The sequence below is a fragment of the Gambusia affinis genome, linkage group LG09 (assembly GCF_019740435.1).
Source record: "Gambusia affinis linkage group LG09, SWU_Gaff_1.0, whole genome shotgun sequence".
NCBI classification, from domain to species: domain Eukaryota; kingdom Metazoa; phylum Chordata; class Actinopteri; order Cyprinodontiformes; family Poeciliidae; genus Gambusia; species Gambusia affinis.
Window position 1 is genome coordinate 27,514,461 of NC_057876.1, and position 17,669 is coordinate 27,532,129.

The window sequence follows — 17,669 nt, forward strand, 5'->3', positions numbered from 1 at the left end:
GAGAAACTAAGCTTCTGTTTTTCATTAGCTATAAACAATGATCAAAATTATTTGAAATGAAAGCCTAAAAAAAATTCACTGTGGAAAATGAATCTGTGTAAATCACATTTTAAACTTAGCTACTGAAATTAATTTCATAGAATTTTTTAAATTCATATTAAAATACATTAATTTAACCCTGAAATAAACCCCAGTGTTTTCAGACATTCAAAAGCATAACAGTGTCAAAACTCCAGTGATCTACAGCAATAGCAACTCACTATATTGAATACTTTGTCAAATAGTTATGTACAAAAACTAAAAACAAAAATCCTCAAAGCTTTTGTGTTAAATGTAAACTAATCACAGTTTGAGCATTGATTGGATGGAAATATTACCTGAAAACTAAAATACTACATATATCACTAATGTTAATATGAGTAGCTTTTCATATTAATGGGTAAATTATATATGTCACTCCAGATTACAAAAGTCTTCATTTGACTAGAAATGTTTAGATTATTTTAGGGGAATTTTCAAGGTTATTCAATTTCTGCTCTTTTCAAAATTCTCTCATTAGTTCTCAGTTTATCTGATTAGTTTGGCTGTAGATAAGGGACATGATGGAGGACGTCAGATTGCTAACTGATAGACGAAGACTGTTCATGTCAGGCTTTCCACAGGAATCTGTTCACAACCAGAAAAGCAGTCAGTACATTACATTTTAATGTAGCATAATACGATACGCGTTCTCCCACTGCAAGACATGATCAACTCAAATTTTCATCACTAAACTTCATATATAGGTAATCAGGGATGCTGTAAGTAAGCAATACTGATAGGGCTAATAAGTTGGAGGGTTTTCTTTTCTGGGTTCACATTCCTTATGAAAAATGGATTTAATGAATACTAGAAAGAGGCCATAGATGTGCCTTTCATAATTGTGTCTTATCTAGATGAGACATCCAAAACTATTTTCCTTATGTTTTCTCCTTGAGTCCAATGGGCTCTGTGGACAGGGAAAGATAATTGGGAATGCCTCAGTAAAGTAAAAAGTATCTTAAAAAGATACTTTTTAAGTATCTTTTTAAGTATTTTTCATCACTTCAAAGTGATGAAAAATATGAGCAAAAACAATTTAAAAAGGAAAAACTTGAAAGGAACTAATTGTCATGAGATGCAGATACAATAAGCCGTTTCTCAAAACAAAAAAAGCCACCAGCTGGAAGCCTTAATCAAGTTTACTTTTCTCCACTCTTCTGCTTACCTGTTTCTGTCCACCCAGACCCTTGTTGGTCAGACACTTTCATATTTCTGTCAGTGTGAGAACCTTCCATGTCAGCAAGTCGTCAACCATCTGTTTCACTGAAGAAAAGCATAGAGGGATTCAGTGTATCAAATCTACAGGGGTCTTCCCTAACATTTTTTTTCCCTGGAAACAAGCAGTTCCTTGCAGAGAGGGACTTCAACGCTGCTGCAGGCTTGGAAGAATGTCATCTCTAATTACCTCTGAAATCCATCTCCATTCTCCTCCACCCCCAAACCTGCCATCTGTGCAAACTCCTTTTGTTTGTCAGCTAAAGTCTTGTCCTTGACTATCGGGAGTATGCACAGTAGTTCTGCCATGCGATTGTTTTAAAAGCTCATAGTTAATATAGATCATTAATAACATGAACTCTACAATGCCATTGATTTGTTAAGTTTAATCACAAATTCTTTCTCCAACACAAAATAAACCAGAGGTTACAGTCTTTTAACAAGCTGACACACTTTGCAAAGTTCCTAATGAGGAGTCTGACATGCGAGACACAAACTGCTCCTTTTTTTGTGATACTTAGACTTTATAGTGCAATACTCTTTTACACTGTATCTGGTAAGATTGATGCTACTCAACAACTTAAATCTTTTCATCATAATGTGAAAGCGTTCAACAGAATACTTGGGTGTCAATTTCATTCTTAAAATGCTTTGATTTTTATTGTAGTTGGTAGTGATCCGTCTTCAAGACAAATTTTGTTTTGCCTCCAGCTGCTCCAGGCTGCTAAAAACGCCAATCAGAGATGCAGCTGTTAAGCAGGAGAGGTCTTAAAAGGACGTTAAAAGACACCAACCAACCAATCAAAAGAGCGCAATTCCAATGTCAACATCCTCAAACTCCCCATGAACAATTTGCCCGTCTGCTGGAGAAAAGTTTTACAATCAGATAAGAAACATTGAGCAATCGATCCAGAAAGCCAAAATGAATGTTTGATGGAGTAAGGTGGAGACTTTGAATGTATCAATCAATCAATCAAATCAAACTTTATTTGTATAGCACATTTCAGCAGCAAGGCATTTCAAAGTGCTTTACATCAAATCAAACACAAAAACACAATGCAACATAGAATCAACATTAAAAACACAACATCAAGTCAGATTCCATCAATAAACCTGCAATTGATTACGTTTCAAGTACAACTCTAAACAAGTAGGTTTTTAGTTACAATGGAAAAATTATTACTACTTCTGGAATAGGTCAGACCTGTTCTCTGCTCAAAAGATGGATCTATGCCAGGACTTGGCCAATAGTGATCAAATATTCAGCCAGAATTGTGCAAGTATATTATTCAAGGCTACAGTGTTTCTGTGCAACTTGATGAGACATTCTATCAAATACTTAGTCAGGGTGCATACACACATTTGAGCCAGTATATAACTTCAACAATTTGTGTATTAGAGATTTTTCACTATAGATTTAAACATTTGGACCAGATCCAATTTAAAACATAGATTTGTACATGGGATTTCAAATCAGTATTGTAGAAACAGTATCATCAAAAACATCTCAGTGTTACCTTCATCTGTAGGATTTTCCCTACAGATGAAGGTAAGTTTCTAAGGAAAATGTAATTTAAACAGGTTCTGATGCTGGGGTCAGTGTGATAACTTGTGTGAGTTAATAGGCTGCACCAAAACAACTGAACATTTTAACTTGCAACTGAACATTTTAAAAATTGCAGATTTGCGTTTAACAGTTCTGCAGAAAATACTGCGACATAATGGTTCAAAAAATGCAATAGAAAATAGAGAAACCCAAGTAAACAGGAAAATATGATCCAAACAATATAAAGATATGTACACAGCACTAAAACTTTTCTGTACTCAGAGACTCCAAGTATACAAAAAAAAACAAAAACGTATTTTAGGGCTAAAAGTGTCAGGATCTGTTCCTGTTCCGTGTTTATTTTGAGTTTCTGTGTTGTCTTATCTTCCCTTGTTTCTTGTCTTCTTGATTACCCTCTGTGTATTTAACCCCACCTGTGTTCCTCGTCATGCATGTCTAGTCTGCCTGTGTCACCAGATCAAATCAAATCAAACTTTATTTGCATAGCACATTTCAGCATCAAGGCATTTCAAAGTGCTTTACATCAAATCAAACACAAAAAATACAATGCAACATAGAATCAACAATAAAAACAATATCAAGTCAGATTCTGTCAATAAATTTGAAATTGATTACGTTTCAAATACAACTCTAAACAAAAGGGTTTTTAGTTGAGATTTAAAGGAAGTCAGTGTTTCAGCTGTTTTACAGTTTTCTGGAAGTTTGTTCCAGATTTTTGGTGCATAGATGCTAAATGCCGCTTCTCCTCGTTTGGTTCTGGTTCTGGGGATGCAGAGCAGAACCAGAACCAGAGGACCTGAGAGTTCTGGAAGGTTGATACAACAGCAGCAAATCTTTAATGTATGATGTGAGCATTTGCCCTGTGCTCCTCCGTACTGCTTGGACTTTGTGTTTTTGTATTTTCTGGATTATTCTTCGTCATTAAACTTGTCATTCATCCTACCTGGGTCTCAGCATCTGCGTCCACCACCACTGTTACCCAAATCATGACAAAAAGAACATGGATTTTGCACAATATGTTCTCTTTAAGGGTTTCTTATTGAAGCAAAATCTTCCACATACAATAAATCCAGTGACTGGGATCATGAACCGCTTGTGCTTTCACCTTTACAGGAGATTTTTCACCATCGAGCTTCTTTTGTTCAGGAGCATTTCAGGCCTTTTGCAGCCAGCAGGGGACTAATATCTCATTCCTGCTGCTTCCAGATTTTTACGAGGTCCTCAGCGCAGGAAGGCAAAAAAATCCTGCTGAACCTAAAATTACCTGGTAATGCGCATTGGCCAATTTAGATGTGGAGAGCGGAGCATTATGCAGTACTGCTTCCACATAAATCCATGCTGTGTGTGAAAAATTATTGCACGATATGGCCTGCTAATGACTTTTTAGAACATTAAAAGTTTATATATTGTATAATTTTGGGTTATTGCCCCATTTTTGCTAGAAGGAGCAGATGCAGTGAACAGATGTGAATGGGGTTTTTTTTTATACAAATAGTACGACATTTCCATCTGATGGGACAAAAATTCTCAAGAAATATATTAATGAAATTGGGGCCAAATCAAGTTCATCTGCGTAGCGTCATTGGTAAACATGAGTGGTTTTACAGATGAAAGAAAATATGTTAAAATATCTATTACAAGAACAATGCATATAAATGCTTTCACAAGAGTGAAGCATTACGAGAGAAAAATAAAAATCTTAGAATAAAATAAAAAAAATTACGGAGAAAAAAAATTATTTTAAGATCTTTCTGAGCCTAAAAACTCTTTGTTTATTCCAGGTTCTGAGATTACCGAGTAAACAGCTCAACAGTCTGGATTATTAAGATTTCATGACTGAAATATTTCAAAACAACATTTAGAACCACTAATAAGTTTCTAAGATCTATTGCTTTACAAATAATTTTTCATTGACTTAGTACTGGTGTGTGTTACACACATTTCCTTGTGTTGGTCAAGAGTCACTGCATTTGTATGATTAAAAAAAAAGATGTATGCTGTACGGAAGGTTTTTGAATCTCATTGTTTTCAGTGGTATTTGTATCTTAGTCTGCACATGGATTGTTTTCACAGAACATTTTGTAAGTAACTTTTTGGATGCACAATGGGAAACATTTTTGGAAATGTTAACAGGACTTTATTTTGTCATAAACGCAACTTTAAACTTAATTCTCCATAGATCTATTGAAACATTTGTGGTACACTTTCACTTTATTGATTTGTGGTTTTCTTCATGTTTTTGTGTAACTAAACTTTATGTTTTGTAGTAACTAAACTGATGGAAGCTCGTGTACGATGGTTTATTGATATCCCTCTTAGTCACGGTTGAAGGCACATATAGAAGCTTGCCATAAAAAGCCTCCTGTGTACATGATCTTAACTGTAAAATACTTGCTGACAGTTATTGTCACAGTTGGGAGAGAACACATTTAACAACAACAACGTAGAAATTTTGATACGTTTAAAAACGTCTGGAGCCCCAGACGGCTTTGAATTTCTCTCAACTGACTCACTTTGCCTGATGGTTGAATCTTCTTCCAAACTTTCCTCATCCTTCCAGCAATCCCTCCTGTTTTATCTGGAGTAATCCATCAAGTCTAGGTTTTTAGGTAAATTCTGCTTTGTCTAAATAAAGTGGGAATGAATGCTGGTGCTTTTACAACATTAACATAACCCTCCAGGAATAATCTGCTAAATTAATGTTTTCTGTTTTGGAAAATTAGGGAAGATGATATTTTTTACCTTTTTTATTCATAATTGGTCGTACGGCTTTAAAAGGACTGCTCTAACAACAATAATTGCAATTTAAAATGATTTCTGGCCCAGCTATTGCCACATTTAAATTGGCACTAATTAGTGTAAAGAAGAGGGCAATTATTGCACATCTGTCTTAATAAACTGTCACCGTGTCTATGGTCTCCATACAGATTTTCTCCTCTGGGGCCCATATCTTGACAGCTATTAGAGGTGATTTACACGGTTTACCTTGCATCTACCGATGACTTCTGGGACTATCTGACATTAAAGAGTCAGTTAGGAATAGTCTGCTCTGTCCGTCTTCACTTTCTGTGTTTGTGAATGAAATATTCTCCAGGTCTTTTTCCATATTTTGCTTTTCCTGGAGGGAAAAAAAAACCAGACATTTCTCTTAATGGACTAAACTTAATTTGTTTTTCAAATCAAATCAAACTTTATTTGTATAGCACATTTCAGCAGCAAGGCATTTCAAAGTGCTTTTAAGTTCAGGTTACTATGAAAGGACATTTTGGAAATGCTGTCCAAACTCCCATCATTTTAAACTATGTTGATTTTCAATTATTAACGTCAAAGCACTTTATGTAAAGTTATATAATGCTACTATCAAACAACCAAGTTAACATTGCTTTTACAATGAGTAATGTAGTAGAAGTAGAGGATGAAATATAAACAATGAAAAATGCAAACTTCTTTTTTCAGAAGAGTTTGCATTTTGTTCTAGCGCCGTCAAAACTGAACACTCATAATAGACCCCACTGATCCCAAGTTACAGTGGAAAGAAAAGCTGTTGCACTATTAAGAAGGTCACTAATGTAACACAATAATAAATATGTCACAAGTGTTTGATTTATCAGAAATGAAGTCAGAACACTGAATATTTCATGTTCTATCAGATATCCATGAATAAAACATCTCTGTCTGGATCCAGAAGGTCATTAATGAATAATCAAGAAGATTGTACTCATTCTATGCTACCTTTTAGTAGAACAATGTGTTTGCACAGCATTTGTCCACATTAACACAGTTTTCACAGTTTTGAAGACTGTTCGATAAAGTCCATTTAATTGTGATCACCATGGCAACACTAATAAGAAAAGTCAATGTTTTGAAATAATAAGGAGGTTTGGTTCCATAGCTTTTATTTCTACAAATTGACTGAACTTGTATAGCGCTTTTCCAGTCATTTTGACCACTCAAACTTCACCCATTCGCACTCAAACACACACACATTCATACACCGATACGCAGATCGGTAGGCAATTTGGGGTTAAGTGTCTTGCCCAGAGGCACATCAACATGTGGCAGGAGGAAGCTGGAATTGAACCTACAGCCTTCCGGTTGCAAGACGACTAACTCTACCATACACCCACAGTCGCCTACAAGCAAACCTAATTTCTTCTGTTATTGAATTATAGTTTTAATTGCTTTCATTAGTCATGGGTTTATATGCTAATTTATGACTTGACTTGTTACACACTGAATATGGAAATGTGTGAAAGTTAAATCACTTTTCTTCATTTAACAGTGTTAGAAAACAAAAATGTGAATCAAGTTAATTTAATGCGCACATTAAAAGTTGGCTAACTACTAAAGTTGGCAACAGAAGTAGAAAAAGGCCGTTGGATTTTCATACGGTAATTTTATGAGCACAAATTACTGATAGAGCGTATATTGATAAAAAATAGCCTGAAATTTTTGTTGTGTTGTAATTTTACAAGTGTAACCTCACTAACTAAGAAAACCCCTGAAAATCTACACTAAATGCACTAGTTTAGCCTTTTTTTAAACAAAAAAATCTTAATGAAAAGTTCAGGTAGATAAGGAAGGAGGCCTGACTAGACAAATATAAATCGACAGATTCTCAACCACTGCTTCGTCTACTTCAGGTTAGCAAAGATCTCCTGCAACCCTATATAGTAATCTTCTTCCCACAGCATGTATCCATTTTCAATATTGTTGTGATCAAATAAACCAGTGCCACAACAGTTTCACTACAGCCAAAGAGAAGCAAGCTCACTTCTAAATCAATGGAAAGGCCTTAAAGCTTAACATATGGGAGTTAGGGAGTTAAATCTTGCTTGGTTGCTGATTGAATTTTACAGCTGGAGCCTTTGGGAGAGTGCTGAATCGTAATTACCCCAATGTGGAAACAACTAGAGTGGAAAGAAGGGTGTAAAAAATGAGAGAATTGAAAAGGATCAGGCCAATCTTTGGGTGTGACCCATCTACTTTTAAAATGTGGCTACTTTAAAAGAGGAAAAGGGAAGCAGTAAAGGACAAAATTACAATGGAGGACACATTGTGGCTTTGGATATTAATGTGGTTTAGTGTCTTTGTAGGCCCAAGAGCTTAACTTTTATGTTCCAGTTCTGATAGTTTCCTAATTTCACCAGCAATTTCACATTTAACCAGCCAATTAAAACTATGGAAGTATGTTCCATAGTTTCCAGACCTTCAACTAATGTCATGGACGCTGCTCGCATTCTGTTACAGCGATTCAAGACAATATTCAGAAATAATTCCCATACACACCACTAGTAATTCAACATAAAGTTCAATAAAATACAAAATTTGCTTTGATACAAAACTCAAAATGCTACAGCTGTGTTATTCACCCTTCTTTCAATACAGTTATGTCTCATTTTATTGTATGTTGTAATGCAGTTAAAATCCACGAAACGTTGGACCGGGTCCTGCAAAAAACAGGACATTTCCTCACTTTCTAAAAATGTCCCGGGACGCCCAGGACAGGACGTGAAATACTGACATGTCCCGGGGAAATACGGACGTTTGGTCACCCTAAACCTGCAACACATTTTTTTATATGAATCTGGGCCTAATAAACACACAGTCCTGGTGTTTGGCTAATGCATATATGGGACAAAAAGATAAAATTACTATGAAAACTGTGGCTGTGCAGGCAGTTGGCATAAATTAGCCTAGCATGCTAATTAATTTTATTCATAAAGTTGTCAGTTCAGCACAATCACTGTGATTCTTCATAAAATACATTGTAGTGATACAAATGTGACAGGGTTTGGTATAAAGTTATGTTGTCTAAAGTTAAATCTGTTAAGTGGGTTCTACAAACTTAACTTCTATCATGACTCCTTTATATCCATTCATCTGTCCATTTGCAGTCTTCCACTTGTACAAAAAAAAAAAATCCTCCAGCTCATTCTGGGAAAACCCAAGATGGAAATGCATTCAGCCCCTCCATCTAGTTCTGGGTTCCTCCTAATGTCTTTTCAGTGGGATGTATTTGGAAAACCATCTAACTTTATAGTTACTTTATCATAAAAAAATACACATTGATACAGTTGGTAGCACTGTTGCCCTGCAGCAAAGGTTCAATACCCAGCCTGGGGCACTTCTGCATGAACTTTGCATGTTCTCCTCATCCATGCGTGGGTTTTCTCCAGGTACTTCAGCTTCCTTCTACAGTCCTAAGAAATAACTTTTAGTTTACGTAATTGGATTCCCAAAATTGCCTGCAGGCTTCAGGGTGCGTGGCTGGTTGACTTAACATGAGTGCATTTATTATATATCCTTTTAAAGAAGAAATCAGAAACTGCTTAAAAAAAAAAATGCCCAAAAGCCAATATGTGGCATTTATTAAACAAATTATATTAATGACAGCCTATATTTACCACAGCAGTATCTATACATAGGTAGGTTTAAATGTTTCTGTGTATAAAAACATGAACTAGATCAGAGAAAGTGCTTCTGAAGTAAAATACATGGCTGAGCTCCAAACTTGGCTGAAAGGCATCAAACTGGGATTACAGAGGACAGCTCTCTAAGAAGAGTTCAGCTCTTACCAAGATACCAAATTCCCACTGAGCATCCCGAAGTGGTTTCGTTCAGAAGGAAAAAAAAACTTAAGCCATGCATCTCAATATAAAAGGAACCGACTGTTATTTATTCATCTGCTCTCCATTGGAGCGGCCTGCCAATCGAGAACTTACTGTTTGGATGTTGTGCTGCCAAAGCCATCAACTCATCTTACATTCAGACAGTCTGTTTGTTTACAAGAGCTCAACGTTGAGGGAAATGAATAGGATCACAAAGGGTACACCACAGGGTGCAATGGTGGAACTTGAAACTTTGAACTTGGGAAGAAAAGCTAATCTTCATTTTAGTTGACATTATGGAAAAGGTTATGAATCATTAAAAACTGTGTATATTCAGATGTTTGTATTACAATTCTTTGTCACAAAAAATAGCTTTATAGCTATATGATGTTAAGATAAAACTGTTTGTAGTTCCAAAAATCCTTTTCATGACAGCTGGAAATGTTATGCTCACAAATCAGCTTTACCATGATATTTATTACTATTCCTTTTGGAGGTCTGCGGCTCTATTGGCTGACATGGTTGTCAATTAATCAGTGATGACGTTTAACTTTATGCTTTCATATGTAAAGTGTCCTTGAGTAAAACTCTAAACATATTTTTAGTCTTGATTTAATGAAACTCTTCTTCAACTGTACAACAATTTTAAATTTTACCACCTGAGATCAGCTGTCGGTTTGATTCTTTCACACAAATAAGCATGAAAATCATTAAGTTTCCAGTTTTATTTATGCCTGAGGACCCATTTAAAAATGTAAAATGGTTTTATCTTTAGTGATTGTACAGAACAAGAATCATCTGTCCACAGACTTCATTCAAGATTTTCTATTACATCTAAGCCACACAGGTCTAATTTATATACACGATTAAATATACATACACAGGTTAATGTGTGTGATGCTAGATGCTGCAGACTCGTGTTGCTTAGCCAAAACAAGAAGAATCCTCTTTTGAGAAGTCAAGTTTATCATCTCCAAACTCAACCTCACCTGAAATCAACCTCTTTGACTCAAGTGGGTGCTCAAACAGGAAGGTGATCCAAAACACACATCCTAACTGGGTTTGGAATAAGTACAGCAGACTAATGTGAAGCTGCTGGAATGATCTGAACCGAAGCACTAAGGGAAATTTATGAACCATGCTTAAAATCTGGGTCTGTGGTCAGACACCAATATAATTAAATGACTGTGGTTGATTCAGTTAGTAAAATTGCATCAAAGACAGATTATGGAAAGAATTACTTTTTCAACCAGCTTTTATTAACCTGGTTCACATGCAAACAGATCATTAAGCAAACTGTGGGCAGGTAGTTTAGATATCTGATAAGGAGATTATGCAATAATCGTAATCATGTTTTCAGTGTCAATGGCAATCTGCAGAGTATTCTTGCAAAAACATAATGACTTAAGAATATAATGAAATGTTAGATTTCTGCAACACAGAGCAAATGTATTGTTCTGAGGCTGCATCTGCATGGCATTTCTTAACTGACTGCACTGGGTTTGTGTTTTATTGGGATCAGTCTATAAAACAGCAGCCCTCTAATTGGCCTGACAAGGCAGTAAATGCACAAAAAGCTGAACAGGAATTTATGAAACATTTGAAGATGTTTTCGGATGGTTGAACAAGATACTGAAGTTTTATTACACAAATAAAAACACTAACAGCAGAGTGACATAATTTGCTATTAAACCGTTTGCCTGTCAGCCTTGAAGCGAACTGAAGCAGAGTTGAGAGAATAAAGATCACTTTTAACAATAAGTTTTCACCAAACAGCCGAGGTTTCAGCACTGAAGGTCTCCACATATTATAGATCACAAGGCTCCTAGTGCTGCCCGTAGTTTTCAATTTCAGACAGCTTCCATTGAAAGAATTGATTGCGTCTGGCTACTTTAGAATGGAGCGTGGATGTGTCATGGGGAATATGAGCGGCCTCCAATCTGCAGTTTTCCCATGATCCTTATCTTTATAGGCTCATTATTTTCAGCAAACCCGGCAGAGGCTGTTGATCTGTAGCATTTATTTTAGGCAAGCTGAGACAGCCAATTAGAGAGCCCTTATCTCATTACAGATATGGAAGAGCAATAGGAATCAAGTATTACTGTAAAATTAGAAATGTTTCCATTTAATTTGGTGTATTGGTAAAGAAAAGAATTCCTCTTGGTACCACAGCATTACAGCTGAATATAGAAATCCTTTGTTATGCAAATGTATGCAGCAATCCTTGTAGAGCTTGTCTTAAGGAAAATAGTTGCCATAAACAAAAACACATTTAGGGGCTTTTGTTAGTCCTTTTCGTAAAACTTTTCTTTCAACAAATGAAATGCGTTTTCCTTTTGGGCTTATTCAGTACGGTGTAAAGACACGTTTCCTTTGACAAGACAAACTTCCAAAATATCACATGACGTACAAAGATATGCATGACAAAGTTATCTCTAATGCTTATGGGGTTTTGTGGATTTTTTTCACTAGATTTTTAAAGGCAACATTTCTCCAACACCTGCTCAAACACTTGGTCTGTGGGAGACTAATTCTGCCATCTGTAACAGTTTGCAATGGTCAGTCAGGTCCCTTAGCAGCTGGACGAGGACAGCTCTGAACTCAGATTATTAATGCTCGATAATAAAACTCCCATTAAAAAAGTCAGACAAAGAAGGCTAAAAGTTCAAATGCAACAGCAAAAACAGCAATACTTTTTACAGGTACTGTACAAATACATTATGCACATTTCCACAATTAGTCAGTTAACTAAAGGAAAAAAATGCATGCAAACCTAATTTGAATTGAAGTTAGTATTTTAGCATTAGCTTCTGCTAAATACCATGTTTGTATAGTGCTTGAGCTTCATCTTAAATAATTTTTCACACAACTATCTTTTTAGCTTGTGATGCTCACTACTGTCCAATCATTTAGACAGACTAGATCTGTATGACAGTCTAATCACTGTCACTATCTGGTTGCTAAACAAGAAAATTGTTTGGATCTTAATTTTCAAAAAATCATTAAGATGTAGATCGGAGCTACCAAAACTTGGGTTAATAGAGAGCAATGACGCTTCCTGGGAAACATGTTTGGCTTTAAAGTAATTCCTCCAAAGAAAATCCTTGTTTTTCAGCGTCAAGACTTACACGCTTCAGGTACCAGATGTGCTCAAATTAATCAATTTGGTCGTCTTCACGGGGCGTATAAAACATTGCAGTCACAGTATATAGTTTTGAGTGCACTCAAAATATGTTTTCATGCTTCCACTTGGAATGTTTCCTCTGTGATTGTATATATTAAACTTTGAGAGCTGCCAAGATGTGTGTGACCATCACAGCTAAGTTTTGTGTCTGAATTCATCCTGCATAAGTTGATGAAGCTCAAGGAGCTGCTTCTGTGTAGCACTGTGGTATTCAGTTGCATGTCATGCATTTTCTGACAGTCTTGGCTAGCTTCTTTGCATGCATTTACGTTCATCTTTGAAGCAAATATGGTGTGCTTGATGCCATTTAAATTTTATCTTAAAGGTCAGAGCTTCCAGTTTTATATATTCAAATATAATTTAACAAATCTCAAAGTTAGGTGAAAGGAACTCACAGTGAACAATTCTAAAATATGAAAAGGAGAAGCACTGAATGACTGAGTACACCATGAGCCGACAGCCTGAGTCCAAACTAGAGTAAGACCTCCTTTCTGCTCAATTATAGCAGCTCCACCATGCAAAGGTGCCTGACACAAAAGAGGAGCAGCAAGGTGGAATTTTTTCCCAGTAAAGCCTTTTTCTCTCAAATTAACATTGGTATTAGAAGTTAAACCTCCCAATTCCTTTTCTTTAATTTACTGAGAGAACAGTGAACCTTTGATTAAAAGTTAAGTCTTTATGCTCATATTTCCAACATTCAATTTCATGTTAAAAATTTCTTTTTCCATGTGGTACAATATATTATGCATTTGTTGTTTTATCAGTTAGCATTCTTTAAAATTTAATTCAAAGTCATTAAATAATTTTATTATACGACTCAGTTCTTTATCCTTCTTTCCATACAATTCTTTAAATGTAGTTATTTTAGTAATGCTGAATAAATCTTTAGAGAATCGGCAAAATGCATAGAATATCTACTTCAAACTTTGATAAGTTATTTCTTCAATTATTTTTTTTAACACTGGTTGTGATAGGAATATTTTTGCATTAATGTAGTTTAGCAAAGCTGAGTCAGCAGCTATTGGAATAAAGCCTGCATCATATTAATCTATCTTTTCAGTTTACCCATATTTCTTGAGTATATTTCCTACAGGTACCACTACAGTTGAGGGTTGGACTTTTGACCCTGCCACTAAAGTTGGTTTCCTTTGTAAACTATTCTGTTTGCTGTTGTGGATCACTGTCCTGCTGCCTGGTCCAGTTTGAACGAACCTGCAGCTCTACAACCATACCTCTCAAGTTCCTCTGTATACAGATACACGTTTTCAGTCATCTTAGAAAACAAGATGACCAAGTCTTGTTAATGAAAAATAAGTCCAGTTCAGTTTTGATAGAGCTCATAATTAGGGTGGCTTAAGTTACCCTGCGCTTTAGTTATGCTGTTAAGATCTTAGGCTGGTGGAGGACAAACTAACCACATTTTCTCTCCTACCACTCTCCAAGTCGTTTGATTTGCTAATATTTTAAATGTTAGTTTTATGTTTTTTTTCTTCTTTTCGTAGAAGCTACACCTGTTCTGGGTTTCTGTTTGGCTGTGATACCTTTCTGAGCTAATGACTGAGCTAATGACTGAGCTAATGCTGCCAACAACTAAATGTTCTCACTTTCCTGCTATTAACTTTTGACTTTTCATAAACATAAAAAACCATCCTACTTCATCTTTCTTCTTGTGCATTCCACTCTGTCTTCCCAGACCCTGAGCTGCTCATGGCAGATGGCCTCTTGTACTGAGCCAGGTTCTGTTAAAGGAGAATTGTTCCTCTCTACTGTCACTACGTGCATGCTTTGTAAGAGAGACTGCTATGAAATCAACAATGCAATAGATTGTCTAGCGTCGCAACGTCCAGAAGGAGTAAATGCTGCAAGTCAATGACCGTTTTATTTCTTTAGAAAACAAATTATTTTGGATTATTAACTGAGCTTTGTGCACCGTTTGAGAACTAGGATTAGTTGGACTGTATACATGATTGAATTGATTTTTTATATTTTTGGTAAAGTTCCTCAAAATAACAGTTGTTGTGAATTGGCTATGAATTAATTATCCAAAACTGAACATGGCAGTCATGACAAAAAATCTTTTTAAAATTCCTCAGATGCTGCTTTACATTATGGAGTCATCTGCACTCTGGTTCGATCGGCTTTTCCCAGGATTCATTGTTAAGCCATAAATGTAAATGTGAAGCCATTTAGAGTATAAAATCCAGATTCTCCAATTAAACACTTTTAGGATGTCTGTCACCTCAGTTAACTTGCTGTAATGTCCAGTCCTGTCTCAAATGTCTCCATTTGTGAATATTTTCAACATGTTTAGCTCCTGTAAGATCAAGCAGCATAAACAGTTGCTTCATTTAGGTTTTGGCTTTTGTTTAAATAAATTATACAATGCATTTGATGCATTGTGAAATATAGCTCCAAGATTTTGCCTGTCTAAAAAGTTGCATTTTATTGTTCTAATGTGTTTTCATTGTACTAATGATTGATGTGTGTCAAGTTGTAAAATGCAATAAAGAAAGTTGGAAAAAAATGTTTTGATCAAGTCCACATTTATCAAAAATCCTTTTTTTTTGTTTGATGTAATTTTTTAATCTTAAATAATGTTTTTCATTAGATTTAAGCAGAAAATCTTAATTACTGGAAAAAAGTTTGAAAATAGTCAGATGTAAACCAAAGCTTGTGTTTGATCTGTTTAATGTGCTTTACTTTTGAATTAAGTTACTAAAATAAATTCACTTTTCTATAATATTCGAATTTAATGAATGTGACAGTGTATTGAATGATTATTCCTTTTGGTGGTTAAATATGAATAATGAAGATACCAGAATATAAATCATGCTACAAGTCTGTATCTGTTACTTGTACTCTTCTCCCCAGAAATATTTAAAAATCACATTTTTAGTTGCTGTAGTTCTAGTGACCACTTAAACAGTTTTTGACAGATACACAAAAATAAAGAACTGAGCAGCATCATACTGGTAACCTGTAAGAAAATGTCCCATTACAGGAGGCTTCTTTCAAAAATGTAATAAATTTGAATCATTGATTTTCTGATAAGCATCTTTTTGTTTGAGGGTATTGTAGTTTTTATCTAATATTTTCTGCCACTACACAATGCGACTATCCTACAGTTCTGTTTTTCTGTCCCACTGCCTTCTTAACAGCAGCAGCAAAAAAAAAAAAACAAACAACATATTTTATGTTTGTATAAAAAAAGGCCACAGCTGTCAACCAGTGCCTGGGTGAGAACACATTTGGACAGAGACACTTTTTCAATGTGTGTTTGCCCCCTTATTCACTGCATTCAGTTTGACAAGTTATATTACTGCTACATCTGTGATACTGGCAGCAGTCAGAGTGTTCGCACACAGACAAGAGTTTATTATTTACAGACTTCTGAGCCAAAGTTGTGATAGACTGGCAAGTAAATAGGTTTATTTTTTGAGTACATAAGGGGGAAAATAACAAACATGCAACATAAAGTGAAGACTTTAATATAAACACATTTTGTTGCATTTATATTACATCCTCCACTGTATTTCTTAGTCAACACACTGGCATTTTAGTTTAAGGTTTAAGATCAATTAGATTTGATTGTACTGTAATTGGAAATCTGTTTTTTCCCGTGTGAATCTTTGGATGATCCAATAGAATTCGGAGAAACTAACATTACCATCTTGAACTGAACTGGATTCTACAATTGGAAATGAAATGAGCCAGTTGGTCTTGCAGAATCAACTACATTTGTCTTAAGTTTATTTGTGCTTTACTTTGTGAATTGAGTTACTAAAATAAATTCACTTTTCAATAATATTCTAATTTAATGAATGTGGCAGTGTATTGAATGATTATTCCTTTTGATGTTTAAATATGAATAATGAGATACAGTAATTAGAATCATGATTTTGTTTACATTCAGTGAATTAAATGACAAAGAGCAAAGTTTTAGGATGGTTAAAATTACTAAATAATCTCCATTTCTTAAATGCTGGAATGGGAAAGGTTAAAGATTTCTGACTGTTTGCAGAATCAGAAGTTTACATAAATTTCCTTGGTACTTTGTAGCGTTGTCATATGCTCTAAGTTTCTTTTAACAAACAGGAGTCAAACTCCAGTCCTGTAGGGACACTCCTGCTTTAACACGATTCTTACAACAGTTTGCTGGAGTTCTGGCCCATTCCTCCTGACAGAACTGGTGGCACTGGTAAGTTGTGTCTCTCTCTCACACACACACACAATAAGTCTGACATTCTTTTTTTAATTATTGTGAAATTTACCACATAAAAATTTATGGTGATTATTCCTATTTGTTAAAAAAAAAATCATATACTTCTTCAACTCAAAATCCTGCATCATTTGTTGTTCATCACTTCATGCCAGTAGTTTATTGTATACTCTGAAATAACCCAAGATAGTAATACTGGACCTCCAGCTGAGGATTTTGATCTCCACCTGCTGATAGTTCCTTGTGTTTGGTTGCATAATTTAACTAAAGGAAGCTACCGATCATATTTTGGACATTAATGGACGTGCATATTGCTCTGCTCAGTCATTTGCATATAAAAGGATTTTTTTTTATAAACCAACTAAGCAGAAATCGCAATGGTAAGAAAAGAAAAGAAAAAAGCAAAGGCAGAACACAATGTCTGCAAAATGTCAGGGAGAAAAAGTGATGTGAAGAGATGGAAATTAGTTTAAATTGGTGGTCTGAGTTGTGGAATCCCAAACAACTTCTGGATAGAAAACATAATTTCTTCTTTCATTTTTGAGTAGGCTAACAGAGCTCTAATAAATGATTGGCTCAATAAAGACATCAAAGTGCTTGACAAGAGCTATAAGGGCTTTAATTTCAAAGAAAGAATGCAAAGTAAGAGACAAATGTACAAATTCAAGATGGTTTTCTTTTATTGTTATTATATAGTAGCATGAAATTAAAAAAAAATAAAAAAATATATAAAAAAATCATCCAAGGACAAAAAACATTTTTTATAAAGATTTTCTTTCCCTAACCATTTGG

General features: G+C 35.1%; 1 long non-coding RNA gene across 1 annotated transcript in view; it reads right to left on the bottom strand.

Annotated features, from left to right (window-relative positions):
- The window catches only part of LOC122836869, a 78,365-nt gene that overhangs the window by 42,100 nt on the left and 18,596 nt on the right, over positions 1-17,669 (bottom strand). The window contains exon 2 of the long non-coding RNA XR_006371646.1: positions 1,247-1,344. This is a non-coding gene — a long non-coding RNA (uncharacterized LOC122836869). The remainder of the gene's footprint in view (positions 1-1,246; positions 1,345-17,669) is intronic.